General features: G+C 45.4%; 1 protein-coding gene and 1 non-coding gene across 7 annotated transcripts in view; both read left to right on the top strand.

Annotated features, from left to right (window-relative positions):
- The first annotated feature begins 766 nt into the window (after positions 1 to 766).
- LOC137616382 (RNA-binding region-containing protein 3-like) overlaps positions 767 to 15,061 on the top strand; it is a 370,102-nt gene continuing 355,807 nt past the window's right edge. For 2 of the 6 annotated variants that reach the window (XM_068346072.1, XM_068346074.1), the window contains exon 1: positions 767 to 920. The gene's annotated coding sequence lies outside the window, so the exon portion shown is untranslated. The remainder of the gene's footprint in view (positions 921 to 15,061) is intronic. The other 4 variants (XM_068346076.1, XM_068346075.1, XM_068346078.1 and 1 more) reach the window with 3 other exon arrangements.
- On the top strand, positions 9,596 to 9,801 carry LOC137616788 (small nucleolar RNA U3). The gene has a single exon (XR_011039502.1). It is a non-coding gene; the product is annotated as a small nucleolar RNA U3 (small nucleolar RNA).

Here is a 15,061-nt window from a genome sequence, read left to right as displayed (position 1 = left end):
GGCTATATATATATATATATATATATATATATATATATATATATATATATATATATATATATATATATATATATATATATATATATATATATATATATATATATATATATATATATATATATATATATATCACTAAAGTCTCTTTGCTATATGTTCTTTTCAGGAATCATACAGGGCTTACTTGGCTATATTTTTTCCCTTGAACATTTGTGAGATGAATTAAATATTAAGTATTTATAGGTTTATTTTAAGTAATATTCTACTAGTAAAGTATTGGTACAAAAAAAAAATATCATGCTTGATTCTAATGCTGATTGCTGAACGCAGAGAAAACTTTATTTATTTATTTTTTTTTTATTTAACCTGATGATCATATCATGAACAATAACCAATCCTTAACCTCGGTATCTGTCTTTACTCCTTTACGAAACTCTAGATAGATTCTTGATTAATAAAGAGTAATGACTAATTCTCAACCTCCATTTATCTTTTAACTTTTACGAAACTTGAAACGTTGGAGGTTCTGCCAGCTGCAGATATCACAATCAAGATGAAACCATATATTACATAATTTTGTTATACCCCAGTTACTAATCTAGTAGAATATTAGAAAACGAGAGCCTTACACTGAATAATATTCTATGAAAACAGATTCTACATAACAATACAAGAGGAAATAAAAACCTTGTGTCAATGTTCGCAGGAAGAAATTGAAAATACACAAGAAATAGAGGCAAAGAAATCGGGGTCTCGGGGAGCCGTTTTAAGTCATAATAGGTAAATATCGACTACTACCTGAACCTGAACCTGGAACTTTTTAATTTGTGACGATATTCATAACATAATGCAACTGTTGCATCAAACAGCTAAGATTTCTTTGGCATTCTGAGAACATAATCAGTCCAAAGGTCATATAGAAGGTTAGTACATATTGACGTTGTTAGTAGTGAATTAGCTGAGCTTAATGAGACAGGTAGGCCGAATCGGTTGTTTCCCTTGGTTTTCACGTAATTATCGTCCGATTTGACTTTCTCTGATTTTAATCCCTTGCTGGGTTTATGCTCTTGAGATTTTATTTTAGGCCAAGCTACATCAAATATGTAGGCACGACAGTAGATTGGATACAGCAAATTTATAGTACCCTCTTCTACCGGTGGCCGCTGTGATACGCACGAAATCGTGCTCGATACGTCTTATACTTACTATATCATGTTTAGGTAAATATATGATGCTTTAATTTCTAGCCAAATATTTTTCCTTCTCGTTATCTTGTGTTTTGTGCATTTCTGACTACGATTTTTGGGGCAAACCACCCGTTCATGAATTTTTGGACCCCCTCATATAAAGACAATTATGGGGGACACCAGCGGGAAACCGAAATTTTTTGGATGGGGAAATGTCAAAAATGAGTGATCTGCAGCAATAATAATGGTCGGAAGGGCAAAAGAAGCATAAGGTAACCACTTGGCAAAATATATGGTTTATGTAAGTTGCTGAAAACATGTCAAAACGTGATTATTTAACACTTTTGAGATTTGTAAAAAGCGTACAGAACCCAACCAACCCTCCTAACCTAACCTAGTAGTTCCCAGGTTACAGCCCATAACTGGAGGCAAGCTTCTTGGACCCCCCTTCCCAGGTCACAACCGTTAGCCGGACCCCCTTTCCAGGTCACAAACTAAAAGTAAATCACGAATAAATCCTTACATTATGATAAAGTAAATCAAAATAAATCCTTACATTATGATAAAGTAAATCACAAATAATTCCTTACCTTATGATTGACACCATCTTTTTTTTTTATTTCTCTTGGCACTCTTTACGGAAGCTTTGCTGTAGAAATGTGCTGGTCTTCCCGAAAAATTAAGTCAGAAACGGACCTTTGAGGCCGTATTTTGCGTTTATTTTTTCATTTCACATAAGTAACAATAGCTTTACACTGAACGGAGAGCATTTCCATCATAATCAATTGCCGACATAGATGAAATTGCACTAAATTTTGAAATAGATTGTACTTCCCTTAAGTTCCTTCTTGGATATGTCTTTATGTGATGGTGGTTTAACTCAAACTCAAGGGAAGGGTGGGAAAAAAATGGCTATTGTAAAACAACATCCAGGAACTTGGGCATGAATATTTGGAAGCTCCTAATTGATTAAAAAAAGGCAGGTAATAATTACGTCATACAAAAAACAGAAAAGTTGCCCAAACCAAATTCAAGCAACGCATGCGCAATGAGTGCCCTTCAGTCTCTCAGATGTAAACAATGGACTTAGAGTGAGAGACTTCACGTTTTAAGAGACCGATATGTAAGTTATTATGCCCCAGCCCCTATTATACATATAGAGAAAAATACCAAACAAGCCAGCACTCTTCCATTTCTCAAAGCAAATTTCAGTTTCGCTAGTGATTAAAGTATCATATATTTACCCATGTTTATCACAATATGTACATATGATCTCATGCATATAACAGGTTATATGCACAATTCCTATAGTATATACAGCCTTATATGCACGGTGTTCTTGTTTTTGGGCTCATGCCATGTCGTCCTGATGGAAGGTTCCTATTGGCAGCTTTCTAAGGGATATTTAACTACTGTGATACTCCCAGAGAATTGACCGTAGGTCTCCAGAATTCTAACTCCTGGCGCGAGTATCCTCAAAATTTTTCTTAAGGATATCTCATAATATCAGGGGACGTATATCTTGATACGACACATGGCAATCTTCACCCCGAATAGCGTTTTCGCTTTGAGGGGGAAGAGTGGCGAAATTGAAGGGGAGCCATTATCAAGGTTACCCTTCCTCCCCTACTATTACAGGGCTCCAAGATGGTGCTCATTCCTATTTTTGTAGCGAATTCGCACTGTGTTCTCCCTTTTCATCTAGTGTTCTAGATCGTTGCTTTTGAGGATTAATTATGCATTCTCCAGCATCTTCTGCCCCTGGAAAGTTGAGCATTTAATCTTTACGGTGTATAATTTTTAGCTCCTGTCTCACAATGAAATTAGTATGATTTAATGTATTTTATGGAGCATGACCGGTCACCGAAGGCGCCATTTTGGGTGCTGTCGTTCGTCATGCATGCTTTATTTAGTCAGCAGAATGACATTCCCGGTATTAGCTTTAATGAATTATAGCTTTTTAAATATGTAACTTCCCTGGTCGTTACATATATATATAGCTTAAATCCCGCATTTCGACGCGGCACGACAGAAATTCAAAATTCGTGGCGATCGCCGCCATGACAGTAGGTGGTCATACATGAGCGTCATCACTCGTAGGTTATTAGAACCATTCCCAACATCTTCAACACCTCGGGAATTCTTTTCGTGAATATATTACTTCATTCTACAATTTGGTGAAGTACCTTTTGTCTGATTATTGTTAATAGCTTTCGCTGCCTTTCAACTATCGAAGATACTGTATAGGATAGTTTTTTTTTGCGGGTCCAACTTGGACAGTTTAAGTGAACTTGATTTCAAACAAAGATGTCCAGATCCAGTAATGGCTCTCCTGTTGTTAAACTTTGGTTGTTGGGCTAGACCAGCTTTCGAGCTGCTCTTTCTTCCCGCACTGTAATTAACAGGGAGCATGTATGTATTTGTTTTTGTTCCTTGCTCGTACATTGAGGGATCAAAGATTTTTTCCCCCTACTTTATTAACGAACAACTCAAAGTTATAATGGAAGGAAGACATTTTCTACTTTAAACATTGTGATGTTATTATTTTGTATCGTAACTCTTAGCAGAGCGGAATGTGATTACCTTGTAGGAATTCAGTCCGTCTTCGTGATGACGTCACAGTCCTGTGACGTAATCCGCTTAGTATGACTTGTATTATATGAATTATTTTCTTTCTTGCAAGAAATTTTTAGAATATTAGCTTTCTAAGCATAAGTATGTTTATAATGTAGGAAAATATATTATTTTTAAATATAAAACTTACCCGCTGGTTATATAAGAATGGCTAAAGTCTCTTGACGCCCCGTCAGAAATTTCCAAATCTCGCGCAGCTATCGTAGATATGCCAGGTGTACACCAGCGCCCTCGCGGTACAACAGATAGAACTATACCCACATGCCTCAGATCTTATTCTGCCGTCATAGCCGGCTGTCATATTGGAAATTCGCTCTCGCTTTATTACTCTGTTTGGACGTTATTTGGTGATGTACAACGTTTTTTGAGGTTGGGCTATCGCTTAATTGTTTTCCGTTTCATTTATTCTTGAAATCTTTGTTTAGGGTTATATTTATTAATTTAACCTTTGTTTTTATGTTGTCGGTCTTTCTCTTAACTTTTCAATATGGCCGACCCCTCCCCTGTAATTCGTAAGTGCGTTAGTGAAGGGTGTCGTACTCGACTCCCTAAAGGTTCTACAGACCCACACAATGTTTGCATTAAATGTAGGGGAAAACCATGTTCTTTTGGGGATTGGTGTAATGAATGTTTTTCATTAACAGAAAATGAATGAGTAACATATGAACGTTATGTTAGGAGATTAGAGAGGGACGGTTAGGCGTAGTTCATCACGCTCTGTTGATTTAACTTTGCCTAATGTTAGTGATCCAATTCCTTCTTCCGTAGTGGTAGATCAGCAACCGAAGGAACCTTCTTTGAAGGACATGTGTACCGTTATTCAGGCTCTCGGTGAAAAAGTTGAGTCTTTAGCGGAGGATAGATATCAGATTTTATCTGAAATCAAGGTACTGAAAAATCGTGACTCTGTCGGAAATGTGAAAAGTGGTTAGAATGTGTTCAGTATTGTAGAGGGTGCGTCTGCACGATCTTGTTGTTCGCCCAGCCTACGACCTCTTTTGAGCTCTCGAACCCATGGGAGAAGTAATGTCGGACGGCAAAAGGGAACGAAGAATCCCACGAAGAAACCAGGGTGACATTGATATCTCCGTTCTGGCCGTCAAGGAGCTGGTTTCCAGACGTACTAGAATGGATGGTAGATTTCCCGAGAAGCCTTCCCTTAAGACCAGATCTTCTCAGACAACCTCACTTGGCTCGAAACCACCTAAACCTCCGAGCTCTACGTCTGACTGCCTTCAGACTATCAAAAAACTCGTTAGAGCTAGAGGCTGTTCGAAGAAGGCAGCCAAGGCTATTGCGAGAGCAAGGAGGTCTTCCACCATCAAGGTGTATCAGTCCAAGTGGGAGTTGTTCAGAGAGTGGGTAGGACTAACGCGATTTCTTCATCCGGTACCTCTCTGACTCAGATTGCAGATTTCTTCCTAGACCTTAGAAATAAACATAACTTCTCGTCCTCTACAATCAAAGGTTACAGAAGTATGTTGGCTACAGTTTTTAGGCACAGGAACTTAGATCTCTCCAATAATGAGGATCTGCAAGACCTGCTTAATCTTTTGATACCACCAAGAAAAGACAATCAGCGTCTCTTGCCTGGAATTTGGATGTGGTGCTTAAATTCCTCATGAGTGGCAGGTTTGAGCCTTTGCACTCAGCTTCTTTTAAGGATGTAACTTTGAAAAGTTTGTTTCTGGTTAGTCTAGCCACTGCTAAAAGAGTAAGTGAAGTTCACGCTTTAAGCAGGAACATTGGTTTTCGGGATGGAAAAGCCATTTGTTCCTTACAATTAGGGTTTTTGGCCAAGAATGAGAATCCTACTTGCCCATGGCCCAAATCACTCGAGATCCCTAATCTTTATGATGTGGTGGGAGACGAGTTGGAGAAGGTGCTCTGTCCAGTAAGAGCATTACGGTTATATGTGGACAGAACGAAGAGTCTGAGAGGCGACTCAGACGCTCTGTGGTGTGCAGTCCGAAAACCCTCACTGCCCATGTCAAAGAATGCCTTATCATATTTCATTAGACTGTTAATTCGAGAAGCTCATGCCCAGTGTGATAAGGCAGATCAGAGGCTTCTCAAAGTGAAGACACATGAAATCAGAGCGGTAGCGACTTCAGTGGCTTTCAAACAGAATCGTTTTCTGCAAAGTTTGATGGATACGACCTTTTGGAGGAGTGAGTCCGTATTCGCATCTCATTATTTGAAACGTTCAGACTCTCTATGAGGACTGTTATATGTTGGGTCCATTCGTGGCAGCAAATACGATAGTAGGTGAGTGATCTACCACTACGTTCCCTTTTTCCTAATTGCCCTTTTCTATCTCTTGGAACTCGTAAAGTTATGGTTGTTTGTGGAGATTGGTCGTCAGTCTTCCGCAATCTTTTGTTTGGTCAGGTGGTCAATTTGTTCCTAGAGTGCGCCCGAAAACAAGGGTATTAGTTGAGGTCCTGTCATGTTATAGGTGGTTGTACTGTTTGACAGCTCCTAGGGATCATCAGCCCCCTGAGTGGATCGCTGGATCTCCTAAGGATAGCGGACGAAATGAGGCAGAGTATCATTGCTGTCAGCTTCCTTATCAGGTGAGAACCTCTTTAGTTATTTATGTAATGCTTAAATGAATTTCCGAATATGTAGCTGTCTCTGACCCGCCACCAAGGGGTGTCAAGCAGCCATTCTTAAATAACCAGCGGGTAAGTTTCATATTTAAAAATGATATTTTCATAATAGAATAAATTTTTGAATATACTTACCCGCTGGTTATAAAAGTTAAAAACCCGCCCTCCTCCCCTCTAGAGACTATGAGGCATGGAAGATCTGAGGCTTGTGGGTATAGTTCTACCTGTTGTACCACAAGGGCGTTCGTGTACACCTGGCATATCTACGATAGCTGCGCGAGATTTTGAAATTTCTGCCGAGGCGTCAGGAGACTTTAGCCATTCTTATATAACCAGCGGGTAAGTATATTCAAAAATTTATTTTATTATTTTATTTTATAATAAAAATACCATATTTAGGCAAAATTATACTAGTGAAGATATGATTATGCATACAATTTTCCTCTTCCTACATGTGTCGATTGTATACGTTAGTCTCGGTGATATAGGTAACCGAAATCTCGCCCTGCACTAGGATAACCTAGCCTATGCACTTTAGTATACTTTCATACATTATCCCCATTTACCCTCGTGTATCGTTTTATCAATTCAACAGGAGATGGTATATCTCCTAGAATTATTTATATAACTCGATACTCGTCTCCTGCGGAGATTTAAGGGTAATCCCTCCTTCCCTCTGAGTGCCGCCTTAGGCGACAACACTATCTTTGTCTTGCCATGAGTAGTACTCTCCGGCTTGACTAGGATAGTGTTTTTCTGACTCCTACCCTTGCCGGTGAGTATCCCGGTTTGGGTTTTCGACAGTAACTCAGAGTATTCAGTCTTTATGCCCACGGCTTAGCTGCCAGGTGAGTAGTCACTCCCCTGCCAGCTTACAGTTTTCGGCATAGGAAGCTTAGCTTCCCAAGGCCACACCTGAAGTGGTAGTATTATGCCGCCACCTTCTCCCCTGTGGTCTAGAAGACAAGTCTTGTTTCGGCAGACCCTAGGCTGAAGAATGGATAGTCTTCTGCCACCTAGGATGGCGCCGATATTGAAACGAAGTTTCTCCCTTGTTTGGAAATGGCAGCAGAATATGACGCCAATTCAGCCACCTTCTCCTAACACAACATACAAGACCCTTTCCCTGCCCCTCTCTGGCCTTTAGCGATAGCCTAGCCATCGCATTTCTGTGGCCGTTGTCCTACATTCTCCCCGCTTGCCGGGTAGATCGTAGCGCTGGCCGGGCTCCTACATAGGCGGCTTGATAGCCGCTCCGACTTTCCCCTACGGACGCAAGGCTCCGGGAAAGGTTGTGCCGGCTGTGACGGTTGCCGGTGGGAGACCCTTTTTGCCATTGAGTGTTCTTCCGTCCTCCCTTGGACTGCCATCCACATACCTGGAACCGGCAGCGACCGGCAACGACCGGCAACAGATCTTGTGGCTGGATGGAAGCTTGAATGATTCATTCTCCCCTTCCATTTGAACCCTCATTCTGGAGGAAGGCAGTAGGATTAAAATATGTACACCCTTATTTATTGCACAAAGCTACATTAATACTGCAGCCCTTCACTCCATGCTTTCTCTCTTTCTGTCGGCTAGTGCCATCAGGTACTAACCCACTGCCGGCTGGACTGGTGCCGCCAGGTGCTAGCCTAGCCGGCAACACGCCGGCTGAACTACAGTATATGATTATACTGTAGCCAGTATATTTGCAGTATAGTATATACTGTAGACAGAAAACTATAGTGTATATTATACAGGTTTATATTTCCAACATACCCCGTGTGTCCTTTCACAGTCTATTGTTGAGACCAATTTTATATTGAAGTGAAATATTCCTTCAATACACTGATAAAGTCATCAGTTTATAACTTACCCCACAATATTAATACATTTAGGAAGGGCTAGTGTTAGTATACACTAATTCTATCCCTAGAGGTTAGAACCCTTCTCTATTGAGTTTTCTTTGATAAGGAAATTCTAACATTAATATTTGGGGAGGTCACAGCAATTGGCTGGATAGGAGACACAGGTATGTGTCTTTCCTATTCCTTTCTAGCTTACTATCCTTAGCTATAATGGGTAAGATACCAATATATTTATTGCATAGTACCTATTTATCAAGTGTGATAAATAACCCCATACTCATTTATATTTCCTTTCTTTACAGGAGGAGCTCAAAATGAAGTGCGAGGTGATATATTGCAACCACAAGAGTAGGAACTTTTGTGGTCACACTATGTGCAGGACTCATACCGCTTGCGCCATTACCACCGAAACCTTGCGGTACTGGGCCCCCGGGACTGCAATGTCTGCTTGGCCATGGTGGTCGAAGGTTTCAACGACCCCAAGTCAGCGGAGTCGAGAGATGCAGCACGAGAAAAGCTGTGCAAATGGGTATGAGGGTTCCAGAAGAACTCTCCGGGACCGTACCTGCCCAACGACAGGATGCGTAGCTTGCTGTTCCCCAAAGCGGGTAATGAAACTGTCGTGCCCCAAACACGACCCGGACCTCCCTGCGTCCAGATTGCAATCGAGACGGACGTCAGTGAGGCGATGCAAGGCACGGACATCCACCAGGAGGAAAGGATGTCTGAAGTGTCCACGGACACAAAGAAAGATCTCCATAGGGACGATCCCGAGGAAGAGTCTACTCTACCTCCCGAAGGAGAAGAAGAAGTTGAGTTGTCGGAAGTAGGGGAGTCCCTTCCACCCGTGCCGGCACTAGAGCCGACACCATCTACATCTTCAGCTCCTACCCCTCTATTAGATGCCATGAGCCAGGCAGTTTTGGCTCATATCACTTCATTAATAGAGAATCTTTGCAAACAAGGCGAAGAAAAGGAAGTGAAGCCGGAAAGAGAGCTCCGTGAAGCACGGATCACCGCCTCCCGAGGGTCTTACAAGCAACCCAGAGTTCAAGACCTGCCATCCTGCTCCGAGACTAATCCCTGGAGGTATGCGGAGTAAATGCCGATTACCAATTGCAAACTCTACATCTTAGAGAAGATGGGAGCTGTCCCCCTAGACAGTTCTGGCCGAGCTTCAACGCCTACCCTAACTGCTTCATTCGACTGAAGCATGAGCCAGCGTCAAAGGAGGAGACGGAACCGAAGGAGGTCATGGTTTTTGAAGGTGGGTTATACTAACTCGAAAGAGTGTGCATTGAGAAAGAAACACCCTATGATTATACTACATAGGATCAATTCTATAGTATGATTGATGAGTTTAAATCCAAAACTCGGAACGAGTTCAACCACAATGACGAGGTTGAGTGTTGTCCTCTGAGTGGGAAGCGGCTCTTGAGTATTTACTTACTCCTGAACATTGAAGACAGTTCCCTCATGGGCTCGCCCTTGAGTGGAGGAGGACGTCACAGGCCGAGTGGTTGAGCTCTAATCCACTATGGATCCTGTGGTTTTCTTTAAAAAAAAAAAAATTACCTTTCTTGCTCCTGCTTCCAGAGCATTCCCCTTTACGTCGAAGGCATTCCAGGCTGTTTCCAAGGCAGTTGAGGCAGGCAAACCATGCCCTGCACTAGAGGAGTGTAGGCTTCTTTCGTTAGCCCTGCCAACGGATGAGAAGGAATGGAAAGAAGTTCACCTAACCTTCTCAATAGGGAAGCTAGATGCAGATATCGCAAGACGGCAGTTTAGCGAGAATCTCCCTAAGCTGTCAGACTTTTTCTTGCGTAGGGAGCAAGAGACGAAAGAGAGGCTTACTGCCTCCCTGTCCCCACAGAACTGCATCGAGATGTGTGCAGGCCACAAAAGCACCCCAGACATGCTCACGGTTCTGGCTAAAATGAATATGACCACCTTAGTGAAGGACCTGTATGCCTTCATGAAGGCCAGGAGAGCCTGTAGAGAGTTTTGTTTGCTGCTGCAACAGTAAAACACGAACCCAGGAAGCTGATTTCTTCCAACATCTGTGGTAAAGACCTCTTTCCGAGTGAAACGGTCAAGGAGGTAGTCGAGAAAGCTGCCACGGAGAATAGGAACCTTCTCCAGAAGTGGGGCATCTTTTCAAAGTGGAAGTCTTCCCCGGATGCGGGTCCCCAACCTAAACGGAAGTCAAAGAAGCCAAGACTACCCTCTCGGCCTGTCCAGCAACGTCCTACAGTCACCATGACTGCGGTGCCCCAAGTTGTTGCTCAACCACAGACCACATTCCAAGTGGTACCTCAACTGCTGGTTGCCCAGTCACCAGCGTTCAACCCAGTGTTTGAGAGGCAAACCACTACCTTTTGTCCGAAAGGAAGAGGTTCTTGTCAGGGCTCCTCAAGACACCACTCCCAAGACATGGGGAGGACGCGGTCAGGGTGGCAAACCCTCCGGACAACCTAAGCAAAGAGATGCTTCAGGTAGGAGGGAGGCTCCAACACTTTCGGGATCGTTGGACCTTCGATCTCTGGGCCTACAGCCTTATCAAGAATGGACTAGGATGGAAATGGAACAAGTCTCCACCGTCATTTCCTCAATTCTTCCAACACCCCACCCCCGTATTGGAAGAATATACCTTAGAACTCTTGAGCAAGAAGGTTATAAGGAAAGCAAAGTCCATCAAATTCCAGCGAAGGCTGTTTTGTGTTCCCAAGAAGGACTCGGACAAATTCAGAGTCATTCTGGACTTGTCGCCACTCAACAAGTTCATTGAGAACAAGAAGTTCAGGATGTTAATCCTTCAACACATAAGGGGCCTGTTACCAAAAGGGGCGTACTCAGTCTCAATAGACCTGGCAGATGCTTATTGGCACCTCCCAGTCAGCCGCCCCCTCCCCTCCTACCTTGGATTCAAGTTAGAGAAGATAAAGTATGTCTTCAGAGCCATGCCCTTCGGACTATACATAGCCCCGAGGATCTTCATGAAACTTGCAGACGCAGTCGTACAACAACTACGCCTAGAAGGTGTTCAGGTAGCAGCGTACCTGGACGACTGGCTGGTGTGGGCAGCATCCAAGACTGCTTGTCTGCAAGCATCCAAGAAAGTGATCCAGTTCCTGGAACATCTAGGATTCAAGGTCAACTTCAAGAAATCTCGCCTCTCTCCAGCTCAGGAGTTTCAATGGCTGGGAATCCATGGAACTTGAAGTCACTCCGCCTCTCCATTCCACTAAGGATGTTTCCCACGCTCGTGGGATTGTTCACGGGGAATCTCGCGCAAGGCCTCCATGCATAACAAACGCATAGGTATTGTCTCCTAGAGCACGGTGACGGGGTCCTCGGGCCCCCGAGCTCCTGTTCAGACTCGAGTTGAACCGCTCTTAAGCGGGGAAACGAGAGTCCCCGGCTTCGGTACGAGAAATCACAGCTATGGTCTCTCGTGAAGAATCCTCGCTTCGCACGACTACCTCCACAAGGGTAGCCACGTGGAGCGACTCCGCAACTCGTGTGTCGTGTGAGCATGGAGCAGGCCCAGACAACCGCACACTCGACCCGCGGGACTTGGGCCCAGCATGAAGCCATCCTGCGGCCAAGCCTGCGACATGGGGGCCGGTCGTGCACGGCCAGGCTAGCTCTCGTACATACCAGCCGGGTGAGGCCCAGCCAACCCCCATGATTTCTGGCCGTGTAACAGGTGAGGCCGTGCATACCTCTCGCGCGACTAACTTGTCTACACCTGGTGTGAGCGCTGCAGTTTCCAGTGACCCCGCTTGCGCTCGAGCTCCTTCAGGAGCTTCGTGGAGCTTGCAGCGACCAGTCATGCACTCGGTTGCTGTGGGAACCTCGATGCATTCCATCGGGGATGAACCCTGCCAGGGTCCTTCCTCGATTCCTGAATACACTCCTGGTTCTGTCTTAGGACCAGAGCGAGCGTATTCATGGAGGATGTCATCATCCGTGCAGCATGTCACTTCCACTACAGCTCTGGATCTAGTGGGACCGAGGGATCAGTCACCTCTACAACCTTCACCTACTGTGGAGTCGGAAGATCACGAGATGGAGTCGCGATTCCTAGAGGTCATTAACCTCATGCGTGAGATTAATGGCCTTAGGGCTCCTCCTGCGCTAGTGTCGGAGGATAAATATACAGCCTTGGAGATCCCATGGGGAGCTCCCGAAGGTAGTTCACGGCCCAGCACGCTACCCTGGTCGAGACAGGCTGCTGAATCATTGAATCATTGGACCAAGTGAGTGACCAGATCACAGGATCTGGTGACTCGCTTAGGAGCCAAGGTTCGAACAAGCTTCTCCCTCAACCACTCCAGTGACAGAAGAGGTACTACATCTCAGAGTCTTCTGTGCCTTGTCCTCTCCCTCTCGACCCCGAGGTCGGAGCGCTTGCTGGGGGTTCCTCGGTCGAGAGTTTGAAATCTCAGAGTGTCTCCTTCTTGGCCTCTTGAGATTTCAACTATGGAGTCCATCTCTGTAGCTACTCTCCAGGCTGCTTCGTGGCTCGACCACTGTTGTGGTACTGCCACAGTGTTCGCGCGGGACACCGAGCTCGCTACCCCCGAACACATGGAGCAGTACAGGAACCTAGTTTTGTCTGGTGGGAAAAGCTGCTGCCTTTCTTTTGGACCAGCTTGGTACCCAGTATGCCAATCTGATCCTCAAAAAGCGCGAGGCAATAGCCACTCGTTTGGCAAGACAATTTGGTTCAGAAGAGGCCCTGGCACTCAGGAATGCTCCTATTAGAGCTGCAAATTCTCTCTTTCCACCTTAGGAACTTCAGGCTGCTCGGGATAAATGGCGCCTCGACTCGAAGGACTCCATTATCCACCAGGCGCAGGCTGCGAGTTTCAAGAGACCTGGTCCCGAGAAACTGTCTGCGGCCAGGCAGAGTCAGTCCAAGCCCACAGGAAGTAGCAAGGGTACCGCTGGTCGTGCTCCTGCTGTTCCTGTTCAGAAGGGTTCTGCTCCCAAACAGACCTTTCAGCCTCCCTCGGGAGCTCCTCCACGTCATGAAAAGAACAGGAGCAAGCGAGGGAAAGAGAAACGCGGAGCTTGGCTTTCCCCTTCCCATGCTGCCGAAGGTAGGGGGATGCCAATCGTGCCATTGGGCGATGTGGAAGCCCCTCGTGGCCGAGGAATGGGTAATGTTGATCCTTTGCGAAGGGTACAAGCTTCCATTTGTGCTTCATCGGCCCTCCCTATCCTCCACTCCAATAGCGTTCCACACATACGCTCCAACATCTCTGAGGGCTTTGGCCGTAGAGGCGAAGGTTAAGGAAATGTTGGAGAAGGATGCGCTAGAAGTCGTGCATGATCAGTCACCAGGGTTCTACTGTCGTCTCCTCCTTGTCGAGAAGGCAACGGGAGATTGGAGACCGATCATTGACCTTTCGCCATTGAACAAGTTTGTTCAGCAAACTGCGTTCAAGATGCTGACAGTTCGCGCTGTGCTGTTAGCCATCAGGCAGTACGACTTCATGCTTTCGATAGACATGAAGAACGTGTACTTTCAAGGACCAGTTCATCAGTCGTCTCGAAAGTGCCTCCGATTGACCCTCTAGGGCACGGTGTACCAGTTCAAAGTCCTGTGGTTCGGACTGTGCACAGCTCCCCAAGTGTTTACGCGAGTGTTCATGACAGTAGCAGCTTGGGCCCACTCGAGGGGCATCTGCCTACTGATGTACCTTGGTGACTGGCTGATTCTCGCTCCCTCGCAGGAGCAGTTGATTCAGGACTCGCTTCTGGCAGTTTGTCGCGATCTGGTGATTGTGGGGAACTACGAGAAGTCAAACCTCATTCCCAATCAAAAGGTGAAGTATTTGGGAATGCTGATTGACTCGGCAACAGCTCGCGTTCTTCCCTCGCAAGAATGGATCAGCAGACTCAGGTTGTGCAGCCGTTCCTGTCGCAGGAACAACTTCCAGCCCTCCAGTGGCAAGCTCTTCTAGGTCACCTCTCCTCCCTGGAGAAGCGCGTTCCTTTTGGGCGGATTCATCTCCGCTCCCTTCAGTGGTGTCTGAAGGAGCAGTGATCGGCAGCCACTGATTCTCCCTCTCGTCTGGTTCTCATGGAACGCGAGGTAAGGGAGGATCTCTTTTGGTGGCTAAATGATTAGAACCTCGTGAGAGGGTTTCTTATAAACCTTCATCCACCTTGAACATGGAAGGTTGGGGTGCACACCTTAGTCGTGTCAGGTGTGTTGTCCGAAGAGGAGAAACACCTGCACATCAACGTGCTGGAAATGATGCAGTCTCAAGAGCACTTATTCATTTCCAGGCCCGTTTGAGAGAGCACTTGGTAGTGGTGATGAGGGATAACACGTCCGTGATTGCGTACGTCAACAACCAAGGGGGCACGCTCTCACGTCCCTTGTAGCAGTTGACGAGGCAGGTGTTTTTGTGGGTAGAGAGTCAACACATAACCTTGTCAGCCAGGTACATTCCAGGCAAGAGAAATGTTTTGACAGACGCCCTAAGTCGCAGAGACCAGGTAATAGGGGCAGAATGGTCTCATCACCCTTGGGTTGCGAGTCGAGTACTCGACCTCTGGCAAGAACCATGCATCGACCTATTCCCAACACGGCACAACGCCAAGCTTCCCGTGTTTTGCTCTCTAGTACCAGATCCCGCGGCTGCGTTTGAGGACGCACTGCAACATCCTTGGGATCGACTGGATTGCTGCGCATTTCCCCCCTTTTTGCTTGATTCACGCATTCCTGTCCCGGGTCCTAGTAACCCCAGGACTCAGGATGACT

The sequence above is a fragment of the Palaemon carinicauda genome, chromosome 22, assembly GCF_036898095.1.
Source record: "Palaemon carinicauda isolate YSFRI2023 chromosome 22, ASM3689809v2, whole genome shotgun sequence".
Taxonomy (NCBI): Eukaryota; Metazoa; Arthropoda; class Malacostraca; order Decapoda; family Palaemonidae; genus Palaemon; species Palaemon carinicauda.
Note: the sequence above shows the minus strand (reverse complement) of the source record. Positions and strands in the feature narration are given on the sequence as shown.